The sequence below is a fragment of the Ranitomeya imitator genome, chromosome 1 (assembly GCF_032444005.1).
Source record: "Ranitomeya imitator isolate aRanImi1 chromosome 1, aRanImi1.pri, whole genome shotgun sequence".
In the NCBI taxonomy this organism is placed as follows: domain Eukaryota; kingdom Metazoa; phylum Chordata; class Amphibia; order Anura; family Dendrobatidae; genus Ranitomeya; species Ranitomeya imitator.
Window position 1 is genome coordinate 300,441,283 of NC_091282.1, and position 13,290 is coordinate 300,454,572.

Genomic DNA, 13,290 nt, shown 5'->3' on the forward strand with positions numbered 1-13,290 from the left:
AACAGTAGAAACCCCCCACAAGTGACCCCATTTTGGAAACTAGACCCCGAAAGGAACTTATCTAGATGTGTGGGGAGCACTTTGAACCCCCAAGTGCTTCGCAGAAGTTTATAACGCAGAGCCGTGAAAACAATAAATACGTTTTCTTTCCTCAAAAATAATTATTTAGCCCAGAATTTTTTAATTTTCCCAAGGGTTACAGGAGAAATTGGACCCCAAAAGTTGTTGTGCAGTTTCTCCTGAGTACGCTGATATCCCATGTGTGGGGGTAAACCACTGTTTGGACACACGTCGGGGCTCAGAAGGGAAGTAGTGACTTTTGAAATGCAGACTTTGATGGAATGGTCTGCGGGCGTCACGTTGCGTTTGCAGAGCCCCTGGTGTGCCTAAACAGTAGAAACCCCCCACAAGTGACCCCATTTTAGAAACTAGACACCCCAAGGAACTTATCTAGATATGTGGTGAGCACTTTGAACCCCCAAGTGCTTCACAGACGTTTACAACGCAGAGCCGTGAAAATAAAAAATCCTTTTTCTTTCCTCAAAAATGATGTTTTAGCAAGCATTTTTTTATTTTCACAAGGGTAACAGGAGAAATTGGACCCCAGTAATTGTTGCGTAGTTTGTCCTGAGTATGCTGGTACCCCATATGTGGGGGTAAACCACTGTTTGGGCACACGTCAGGGCTCGGAAGTGAGGGAGCACCATTTGACTTTTTGAATACAAGATTGGCTGGAATCAATGGTGGCGCCATGTTGCGTTTGGAGACCCCTGATGTGCCTAAACAGTGGAAACCCCTCAATTCTACCTCCAACACTAACCCCCCCACACCCCTAACCCTAATCCCAACTGTAGCCATAACCCTAATCACAACCCTAATTCCAACCCTAACCCTAAGGCTATGTGCCCACGTTGCGGATTCGTGTGAGATTTGTCAGCATCATTTTTGAAAAATCCGCGGGTAAAAGGCACTGCGTTTTACCTGCGGATTTACCGTGGATTTCCAGTGTTTTTTGTGCAGATTTCACCTGTGGATTCCTATTGAGGAACAGGTGTAAAACGCTGCGGAATCCGCACAAAGAATTGACATGCTTTCCGCGCGGTATTTTCCGCACCATGGGTACAGCGGATTTGGTTTTCCATAGGTTTACATGGTACTGTAAACCTGATGGAACACTGCTGCGAATCCGCAGCCAAATCCGCACCGTGTGCACATAGACTAATTCTAAAGGTATGTGCACACGCTGCGGAAAATGCTGCGGATCCGCAGCAGTTTCCCATGAGTTTACAGTTCAATGTAAACCTATGGGAAACAAAAATCGCTGTACACATGCTACAGAAAAACTGCACGGAAACGCAGCGGTTTACATTCCGCAGCATGTCACTTCTTTTTGCGGATTCCGCAGCGGTTTTACAACTGCTCTAATAGAAAATCGCAGTTGTAAAACTGCAGTGAAATGTGCAGAAAAACCGCGGTAAATCCGCCATAAATCCGCAGCGGTTTAGCACTGCGGATTTATGAAATCTGCAGCGGAAAAATCCGCAGAGGACCAGAATACGTGTGCACATACCGAAACCCTAACCCTAACCCTATTCTAACCTTAGTGGAAAAAAAAATTCTTTATTTTTTTATTGTCCCTACCTATGGGGGTGACAAATGGGGGGGGTGTCATTTACTATTTTTTTTATTTTGATCACTGTGATAGGTTATATCTCAGTGATCAAAATGCACTTTGGAACGAATCTGCCAGCCGGCAGATTCGGCAGGCGCACTGCGCATGCGCCCGCCATTTTGGAAGATGGCGGCGCCCAGGGAGAAGATGGACAGACCCCGGGAGGATCGGTAAGTGTGATGGGGTAGGGGGGAGTACGGGGGGGGGGATCGGAGCATGGGGGAGTGGATCGGAGCGCGGGGGGTGGATCGGAGCGCGGGGGGTGGATCGGAGCACGGGGGGGATCGGAGCACGGGGGGGGATCGGAGTGCAGGGGGGCTGGATCAGAGCACGGGGGGTGATTGGAGCACGGGGGGAGCGGACAAGAGCACGGGGGGAGCGGAGCACAGGACGGAGGGGAGCCGGAGCAGTGTACCGGACAGATCGGTGGCTTGGGGGGGGCGATCGGTGGGGTGGGGGCACATCAGTGTTTCCAGCCATGGCCGATGATATTGCAGCATCGGCCATGGCTGGATTGTAATATTTCACCAGTTTTAATAGGTGAAATATTACAAATCGCTCTGATTGGCAGTTTCACTTTCAACAGCCAATCAGAGCGATCGTAGCCACGCGGGGTGAAGTCACCCCCCCTGGGCTAAACTACCACTCCCCCTGTCCCTGCAGATCGGGTGAAATGGGAGTTAACCCTTTCACCCGATCTGCAGGGACGCGATCTTTCCATGACGCCACATAGGCGTCATGGGTCGGATTGGCACTGACTTTCATGACACCTACGTGGCGTCAAAGGTCGGGAAGGGGTTAAAAAATGGTTTTGTAAAAATGTTTTAAAAAATTAGAACTTGCTGGTCAGCTTTTAACCCTTATAACTTCCTGACAAGAAAAAAAGTGTTTCAAAAATTGTGCTGATGTAAAATCGACATGTGGGAAATGTTTTTTTTATCAACTATTTTGGGTGATTTAACGGCATAAAAATTAAAAGTTTGAAAACTGCAAAATTTTTGACAAATTTCCATTTATTTTGCAAATAAACGCCAGTCACATAGAAGAAATTTTACAACTATCATACAGTACAATATGTCACGGAAAAACAAACTCAGAATCAGTGGGATCCGTTGAAGCGTTCCAGACTTATTACCTGATAAAGTGACAGTGGTGAGAATTGTAAAATTTGTCCTGGTCATGAAAGGGCAAACAGCCTTGGGGGATAAAGCAGTTAAATATATTATATTATATAAATATATATTATATATAAATATTTGGCCGTACCATGATGCACAGAGTGCCTTTAAGAGCGTAGTAAGACGGCCATATAACAAGTACGACAATTGCATCGCAATGCACGGACTAGCCGATGGCTCTCCTGACCCGAGCGTGACAACTGCATAGAAATACATGCTGTCATGCTCAAGTCAGGAGAGTCGCCAGCCAGTACGAGCATTGTGATGCCATCGTAATCCATGTTATACAGCCATCTGACTGCACCCTAAAAGTATGTTTTCATAAGTTTGAAAGCTTTCCATCAGGTTTACAGTACCATGTAAACCTATGGAAAACCATATCCGCTGTGCACATGGTGCGGAAAATACAGCGCAGAAACACTTCGCTGTATTTTCTGCAGCATGTCAATTCTTTGTGTGGATTCTGCAGCATTTTACACCTGCTCCTGTATAAGAATCCGCAGGTGTAAAAACACAGGTGAAATCCGCACAAAAAACGCAGGAATTCCGCGGCAAATCCGCAGGTCATCCGCAGTGCGTTTTACCTGTGAATTTTTCAAAAACGGTGTGGAAAAATCCACACACGAATCCGCAATGTGTGCACATAGCCATAGGCTTATCTCTAGGATAAATTATCATTATCAGGTCATGTTCACACATTCAGTATTTGGTCAGTATTTTACATCAGTATTTGTAAGCCAAAACCAGGAGTAGAACAATCAGAAGAAGAGTATAATAGAAACACGTCACCACTTCTGTATTTATCACCCATTCCTGGTTTTGGCTTACAAATACTGAGGTAAAATACTGACCAAATACTGAATCAGCTGTTCATAATGCCACCACCAGCTGAATGAAAGCTAGTGGGAAGGGAAACAGCACAGCACCATCAACTACCTAGTGGTCACTGCTGGGTACTGCAGATCTGCTCCTATTCAAATGAAAAGGACTGTGCTTTTCTAAACAGAGAGCCGCCACAGAAAAATATCCTTTTTTTTTATTTTTTTTTACAATGGACCCCCATGGTAGACAGATGCCTAGGCCTCCAACCCAACAGTAACCACTGTAGGCCATTCAATAAAATCCAGATAGAATAGACCAAGACCATGTACATGATTCACGGTCGTCTTATTTGCCGCTCCCAATGCACCTGCAGCAGAGCTTTTATAATGAGACCTGCATGCACCACCTCCTGGGATAGTGTGATGTGGACTGGGTGTTAGCACAAAGGTGCTGCACTCTGAATCAAATCTGCGGAGTGGTCAGTGACTGATGTCTGTTCTTAATCCGTAAGCTCTTCAGGTTAGTGCTGGCTCATTGTCCGTGTGATATATTACCTTGTGGAGAATATTTGTTTATTGCTGATCCTGAATAGATCCATTAATATTAAATGGTAACAACCTATGGAATCACCCCATAGCTAGGACTACATTTAGACTATTAGTAAGACAAAATAATATCTTAATGTATTTCCTTGTGAATTTCATTATACTCTATGGGGGGGGGGGAAAGTAACTACCGTATTTAAAATCGCTTAGGCCCCTTTCACACATCAGTTTTATGCCATCAGTTGCAATCCATCGAATTTTGCAAAAAAATGGATCCAGTGACTGATGCCGTCGGAAACCGTTTTTTCTCATAGACTTGTAATAGCGACTGATGGCCTCACGTTTCATCCGTTGTTTGCCGAATTCGTTGAAAATTGTCTGTCTGGCGGCCGGAGACAATGGACATAGTAAAGTTTTTTGTGTCCGTCGTTTGCTAGAATGTAAGCCTATGCCACCGGATCTGTCAAATGACGGAATCTGGAGACTGATTCCATTTTTTAAACTGAGCATGCTCCAATTTTTATTTTTATTTTTTGATCCAATTACCAGGATCAGCTAGTCTGAGCCGGCGAAAAAACTGATCTGTCGCATCAGTATTTCACAATCTGCGGCGGATCCGTCGATCCAAAAGATTTTGACTAAAAGCAAAAAACTGATGTGTGAAAGGGGCCTTAGAAATCCCAGCACTTCGCAATTAAAATAAAAATAAATGCTAGCGTTTTGACTATATGATCAAGAGATTTTCAAGCTACTCTGTGCTTCACTATAGTCACAATGATTTTGTCCAAAATGAAGACACTGGAATCTGGTGACTTTTGACATTCATGATGGTTTCCATTGGCTAAACTATGCCAAAAATGCCAAAAGTGCTCTGATATAAAGGTTATTCACTCAGACCGAAGCTGAAAGTGGACAGTACCCTACTGGCATGTCACAAACACTTAGTGCAAAACTTAATTTTCTCACAAGCCGCAGCTATTTAGGGGCACATAACGTAATGGACTCAATCCTTAGATCAGGGATGTCAGTCATATACACAGAAGGCCAAAAATAAAAACTTGATATTTATTTAAAAAAAAATTACAATTGAGGATATTTCACCTTATCAAATATAAGAATGAACTTTTTCATATGGAAAAAAAAAACTTAAGGGGTTGTCCCACGAACAAAGTACATTTTAATTAACAGATCTTAGAATAAAATATTGGAATAGTATTTTATGTAAGAGAAGAAAAGAGCATATGGCCCAATTTAAATATGCAATAGTAAAAGATAAAAAAAAACTTAAATACAGATAAAGTATGATAAAAACAAGTGACCCCAAACACCGTATGATACTCCCACAGTGAATTTCTCCATATGCATGGTATGATGACCCTACTGTACCCCCCATCCTCCATTCCTCCTACAAAAAATGGTGACTCCCATCACAGTATGATTCTCCAACTGTAATCCCCTCCCAGCCCTCTGTACACAAAAAGTGCTCCATACAGTAAAATGGGCCCTACATAGTCCTCCATCCATATATATAATTGTCTAAGGGTTTTTCTGTCTGTCTGTCTGTCCTGGAAATCCTCGACCAATCAGAGACGCGGGATTTCCAAGACAGACAGACGGAAAAACCCTTAGGCAATTATATATATATATATATATATATATATATATATATATATATATATATATATATATATATATATATATATATACTAGCTGAAGAGCCCGGGGTTGCCTGGGCATAGTAAATATATGTGGTTAGTTATAGCACCTCACTTCTCTTATTTTCCCAATCACATCTTTCATTTTCCCCCTCACATCTCTCATTTTCTCCCTCACTCCTCTCATTTTCTCCCTCACTCCTCTCATTCCCCCCTAACACTTGTCATTTCAACCTCACATCTGTCATTTTCTGATCACTCCACTATTTTTCCTCACTCCTCTCATTTTGCACTCACACCTTTTCATCTCACACCTCTCATTTTCACCTCATCACCTCAGTATATACATGTTTGTCATCTCCCTTATATATAGTATACATCTGTATGTCATCTCCTGTATATAGTATATACCTGTATGTCATCTCCCCTGTATATAGTATATACCTGCTGTGTCATCTCCCCTATATATAGTATATGCCTGTATGTCATCTCCTCCTGTATATAGTATATACGTGTCATCTCCCCTGTATATAGTATATATCTGTGTCATCTCCTCCTGTATATAGTATATACCTGCATGTCATCTTCTATATATAGCATATACCTGTAGGTCATCTGCTCCTGTATATAGTATATACCTGTGTCATCTCCTCCTGTATATAGTATATACCTGTATGTCATCTCCTGTATATATATATGTACCTGTATGTCATCTTCTATATATAACATATACCTGTATGTCATCTCCTCCTGTATATAGTATATACCTGTGTCATCTCCTCTTGTATATAGTATATATCTGTGTGTCATCTCCCCTGTATATAGTATATACCTGTGTGTCATCTCCTCCTGTATTAGACCTCGTTCACACGTTATTTGCTCAGTAATTTTACCTCAGTATTTGTAAGCTAAATTGGCAGCCTGATAAATCCCCAGCCAACAGGAAGCCCTCCCCCTGGCAGTATATATTAGCTCACACATACACATAATAGACAGGTCATGTGACTGACAGCTGCCATATTTCCTATATGGTACATTTGTTGTAGTTTGTCTGCTTATTAATCAGATTTTTATTTTTGAAGGATAATACCAGACTTGTGTGTGTTTTAGGGTGAGTTTCGTTTGTCAAGTTGTGTGTGTTGAGTTGCGTGTGGCGACATGCATGTAGCGACTTTTGTGAGATGAGTTTTGTGTGGCAACATGCGTGTAGCAACTTTTTGTGTGTCGAGTTGCATGTGACAGGTTAGTGTAGCAAGTTGTGTGCAGCAAGTTTTGCGCATGGCGAGTTTTATGTGTGGTGCCTTTTGAGTATGTGCAAGTTTTGTGTGAGGCAACTTTTGCATGTGTTGCAACTTTTGTGCATGTGGCAATTTTTCTGCATGTGCAAGTTTTGCGTGTGGCGAGTTTCCCATGAGGTGAGTTTTGCACTTGTGGCGAGTTTTGCAAGAGCCTAGTTTTTGCATGTGGCGAGTTCTGCGCGTGGCGAGTTTTGAGCGGCGACTTTTGTGTTTCGACTTTTATGTGGCGAGGTTGGTGTATGTGTGGTGAAATGTGTGCTGAGGGTAATATGCGTTCAAGCACGTGGTAGTGTGTGGCCCATTTTGTGTGTGTTCATATCCCCGTGTGTGGTGAGTATCCCATGTCGGGGCCCCACCTTAGCAACTGTACGGTATATACTTTGTCGCCATCGCTCTCATTCTTTAAGTCCCCCTTGTTCACATCTGGCAGCTGTCAATTTGCCTCCTACACTTTTCCTTTCATTTTTTCCCCATTATGTAGATAGGGGCAAAATTGTTTGGTGAATTGGAACGCGCGGGGTTAAAATTTTGCCTCACAACATAGCCTATGAAGCTCTCGGGGTCCAGACGTGTGACTGTGCAAAATTTTGTGGCTGTAGCTGCGACGCCTCCAACACTTTTCCTTTCACTTTTTTCACCATTATGTAGATAGGGGCAAAATTGTTTGGTGAATTGGAACGCGCGGGGTTAAAATTTCGCCTCACAGCATAGCCTATGACGCTTTCGGGGTCCAGACGTGTGACTGTGCAAAATGTTGTGGCTGTAGCTGCGACGGTGCAGATGCCAATCCCGGACATACATACACACACACACACACACACACACACACATTCAGCTTTATATATTAGATTGTGGCCCAATGGAGGACTATGTAGGGCCCATTTTACTGTATGGAGCACTTTTTGTGTACAGAGGGCTGGGAGGGGATTACAGTTGGAGAATCATACTGTGATGGGAGTCACCATTTTTTGTGGGGGGAATGGAGGATGGGGGTTACAGTAGGGTCATCATACCATGCATATGGAGAAATTCACTGTGGGGGTATCATACTGTGTTTGGGGTCACTTGTTTTTATCATTATCTGTATTTAAGTTTTTTTTTATCTTTTACTATTGCATATTTAAATTGGGCCATATGCTCTTTTCTTCTTACATAAAATACTATTCCAATATTTTATTCTAAGATCTGTTAATTAAAATGTACTTTGTTCGTGGGACAACCCCTTAAGTATTTTTTTTTCCATATGAAAAAGTTCATTCTTATATTTGATAAGGTGAAATATCCTCAATTGTAATTTTTTTTTTAAATAAATATCAAGTTTTTATTTTTGGCCTTCAGTGTATTTGACTGACATCCCTGATCTAAGGATTGAGTCCATTACGTTATGTGCCCCTAAATAGCTGCGGCTTGTGAGAAAATTAAGTTTTGCACTAAGTGTTTGTGACATGCCAGTAGGGTACTGTCCACTTTCAGCTTCGGTCTGTGTGAATAACCTTTATATCAGAGCACTTTTGGCATTTTTGGCATAGTTTAGCCAATGGAAACCATCATGAATGTCAAGTCACCAGATTCCAGTGTCTTCATTTTGGACAAAATCATTGTGACTAAAGTGAAGCACAGAGTAGCTTGAAAATCTCTTGGATCATATAGTCAAAACGCTAGCATTTATTTTTATTTTAATAAATAATAACGCATCGGGTATTCTAGAATATGCATGTCCCCGTAGTGTATGGACAATGATGATTCCAGAATTTGCGGCAGACTGTGCCCGTCGCTGATTGGTCGAGGCAACATTTGACATCATCGTCACCATGGCAACCATTATGACATCTACGTCGATACTGTGCCCGTCGCTGATTGGTCGAGGCGAATTCGCAGCAGACTGTGCCCGTCGCTGATTGGTCGAGGCAACCTTTATGACATCATCGTCGCCATGCTGTGCCAGTCGCTGATTGGTCGAGACCTGGCGGCCTCGACCAATCAGAGACGCGGGATTTCCAGGACAGACAGACAGACAGAAAAACCCTTAGACAATTATATATATACTAGATTGTGGCCCGATTCTAACGCATCGGGTATTCTACAATATGCATGTCCCCGTAGTATATGGACAATGATGATTCCAGAATTTGCGGCAGACTGTGCCCGTCGCTGACTGGTCGAGGCAACCTTTATGACATCATCATCACCATGGCAACCATTATGACATCTACGTCGATACTGTGCCCGTCGCTGATTGGTCGAGGCGAATTCGCAGCAGACTGTGCCCGTCGCTGATTGGTCGAGGCAACCTTTATGACATCGTCGCCATGCTGTGCCCGTCGCTGATTGGTCGAGGCCGCCAGGTCTCGACCAGAGACGCGGGATTTCCAGGACAGACAGACAGAAAAACCCTTAGACAATTATATATATAGATTGTGGCCCAATTCTAACTCATCGGGTATTCTAGAATATGCATGTCCCCGTAGTATATGGACAATGATGAATTGGGCCACAATCTAGTATAGTATAAAATGGACCACACAGCGCTCCATACGGGACAATGAGACCTGCACTAAGCTCACCTCTGCCCATTCCCCTGCTGCTCCAGTCTCTTCATGGTGTCTTCAGATCCTCTGCACATTGCTCAGACGTCAGATGCATAGGGGGAAGTGCTTTCAACTGTATTGGCCTCTAGGATGCCTGGAGGGGGAACTGCCTGGCATTGAAAGGCAGATTTATAATATAAGTATTTGACACACTGCAGATTTTGAAAGTTTTCCCACCTACAAAGAATGGAGCAGTCTGCAATTTTTATATTCCCCACTGTGTATGTATATGTGTAATATTATTACTATTATTTATTTTTATACCACCACTGATTCCATGATGCTGTACATGAGAAGGGGTTACGTCAAAATACAAATATCACTTACAGTAAACAAATCTAACAATGACAGACTGGTACAGAGGGAAGAGGACCCTGCACTTGCGGGCTTACATTCTACAGGATTATGGGGAAGGAGACAGTAGGTTGAGGGTTGCAGTAGCTCCGGTAGTGGTGAGGTGGCCGTGTGGTCTTTACAGGCTGTAAGCTTCTTTGAAGAGATGGGTTTTCAGGTTTCTTTTGAAGAATCCAAATGTGGTGGATAACCGGATGCGTTGGGGCACAGAAGTCTTGGAGGCGATTGGGTGAGGAGCAAGTAAGTGTGGAGCAGAGGAGGTCTTAGGAGGACCGGAGATTGCATGAGGGAAGATATTGAGAGATCAGTTTGGGAATATATACGGAGGAGAAAGGTTATGAATGGCTTTGTAGGTCAGTGTTAGTAGTTTTAAACTGGATACGTTGGGAAATTGGGAGCCAGTGAAGGGATTTGCAAAGTTGGGAAGCAGGAGTGTAGCAAGGAGAGAGATTAATTAGTCTGGCAGCAGAGTTAGGGCTTGTTTCCACTTGCGAGATATACGTCCGTGTCTCGCATGTGGAAACGAAGCTCTGGTGCCGGCACTCCAGAGTGGAGCGTGCGGCTGCATGTATTGCTATGCGGCTGCATGCTCCGCTCTGGAGTGCCGGCGCCAGAGCTTCGTTTACACATGCGAGACACGGACGTATATCTCGCAAGTGGAAACAAGCCCTAAAGGACGGACTGGAGGGGTGCAAGAGTGTTAGAAGGTAGGCCACAGAGGAGGATGTTGCAGTAGTCGAGGCGGGAGATGATTAGGGCATGCACGAGCATTTTGGTAGAGTGAGGGTTGAGCAAAGGACAGTTTCTGGAAATATTTTTGAGCTCATAAATATGCATACGCACTGGGTAAAATACTGTAAGTATTTGTATATTTATTTTTTCTTTTAATGGGGAAAAGAGGGTGCATTGAATTTATATATATTTTCTTTTTACACTTTTTTTTTTTTTCTCCACAGATTGACAGTGGCATCTAAGTCGTTAATTGCATTGGGCAGCACTTAGCTTAAACACAGATGCCGGCTATTTTATTTAGCCAATACCTGTTGCATGTGGAGCAGGCTCAGTTACTGAGCGCACTTCACAAAGCCTGACCCACTCCATGCCACTATATGATCCATGGGGCATAAAGGAGGGGTAAATGACCTTTGACCAGGCCACAGGTAAACCAGTCCTAACATGATGCTGGACTACTTGCTCTCTTGCAAATCACCCTCAAGAGCCTTTGCAGATTTTTCTAAATGTCCGAGTGCCAATTCTGCAGGTTCCTATCCCCACACGTACAGATGCTGCCACTATACTGATCACTCATTGCGCATAAGCTGTCTTGTTTCTCCAGGATGCAAGTCCTGTTTACACAGGATGGACGATCAATAATTTTTTGTGTTGCACAAAAGAGAATTTCACCTGCTGAATGAGCGTTTTTCTCAGCAGCCTGTTTCAAAGGTAGGATAATCGGGAAACAAGCATTTTTAACAACGCTTATTGACTATTCTCTTGCAATGTAAATGCAGCTGAACACAGACATGGTGACACCATTGCAACAAGTTCACCAGCTCATAAGGAGGTGTCAGGTGATTCCAGAATTGTGTTCTAACATTTGCAATGACGATACAGTGCAGTATTATTCATTACAAGATTATCACATATCTTAGACATGCTAATACACTTCACAATTAAAGCCTAATCTTGCAACCTTTAACCACTTAATGATCACTAATAAACCTTTATTCTGATGCAGAGTAATAAGTAAATGTTGCTACAGGATATGTGAAAATGCGAAGGGTGTTGGACAAGGGGTTGGCAGGGTAGGCCCTCGCCTAGGGTGCTACGTCCTTCCTACCCTAGGGGGATGCACCGTGAGGTAAAAAAAAAAGAGTGCCTGTGGTCGCCCGTCACCTTCATCAGGCTGCAGGCATTCAGCACAGTGACGGCCGAAGCGCCCTAGCAGTTGCCTACTCACTGCACTCAATTGCATACGAGCCTATAAAATGCAAGTACAATTGATGTGGTGATAATGCTCTGCAGGGACCGCCATTAGCTACTTCTGCCCTGCGCCGATTGAGCTGGTGCACACAGAGGTTGTTGGATGGCACGATAGTGATATCATTGCACAGTCCAACACGCACCTGTTTTACCAGATGGAAGAGATGGCGTCTGCTCCAGACAAGGAGCCTGGATTAGGTGAGTATAAGCTTTTTTTTTTTTTTCCTTATCATTAAAGGGGACTATAATAAGAGGGATTAGCTGTTGGGGGGACCACATATGATAAAGGATATGTGCGGTGCATCATACTGTGGGAAACATTATACACGGGGCTGTGGGGACATCATACTGTATGTGGTGAATATACTGTATAAAGGACTGTAGGGAACATACTGGGGTTTCTGGTGCCGATATGGTATAGGGTGTTGTGGTAACCATATTGTCAGGGGCTATGGTGGACATTGCATGGTATATTGAGGGCTCTTGTGGACTCAAAGTGTATATTGGGAGCTGTTGTCACAATTACACTGTGGGGGGGGGACAGTGGGAGGAGGGGTGCAGTTTGGAGAGGACAATGTGGTGGGCAGTATGAGAGAGTAGTATGAAAAATATATGGCGACAGGCAGTGTGAAATTGAGGCACAGTAGGGAGAGAGGATAGCATGGCGGGGGAACCAGCTTCTCTATGTGATATGAACATGTGTAGAGAGGAAATTCAATAAAAAAAAAAAATGTTGTTGCATCCATCCTGGTGTGGTACTTGGGAAAATCACTGAAGGGTGGTGGTAGGGAGGGGCTATTTAGCCTCTTCTGTGTTCCTGTCCCTATCAAGGATAAGTAGGATTACTTTCTGGTGGTGCGGTCATGGACTCCTGGAAACACCATTCTGCCTCTCAAAAATCACAGCAAGGCTCGGTTCACATTTATCCTGCACTTTACGCTGAGCATTTCCACCAGTGTTTCCGTGTAAATCTCTGCAAATTGTTTCTTCAGAGAGGAAGAGAACTAGAACTCTAGTGCCACCTATTGGAAGTAGCAATCCTAACATGCTTTATCTTGTCACTCTCCACAAGGAGAAACGATACTTCTTGGATCCCGGTCAGACACCTCTCAATCAGCCAAACCAGATCTCCACTTTGCACTGATGAGGGACAGTACCCCGAAACAGTGTCTGCAAATTGAGATTCTAGTTTGGT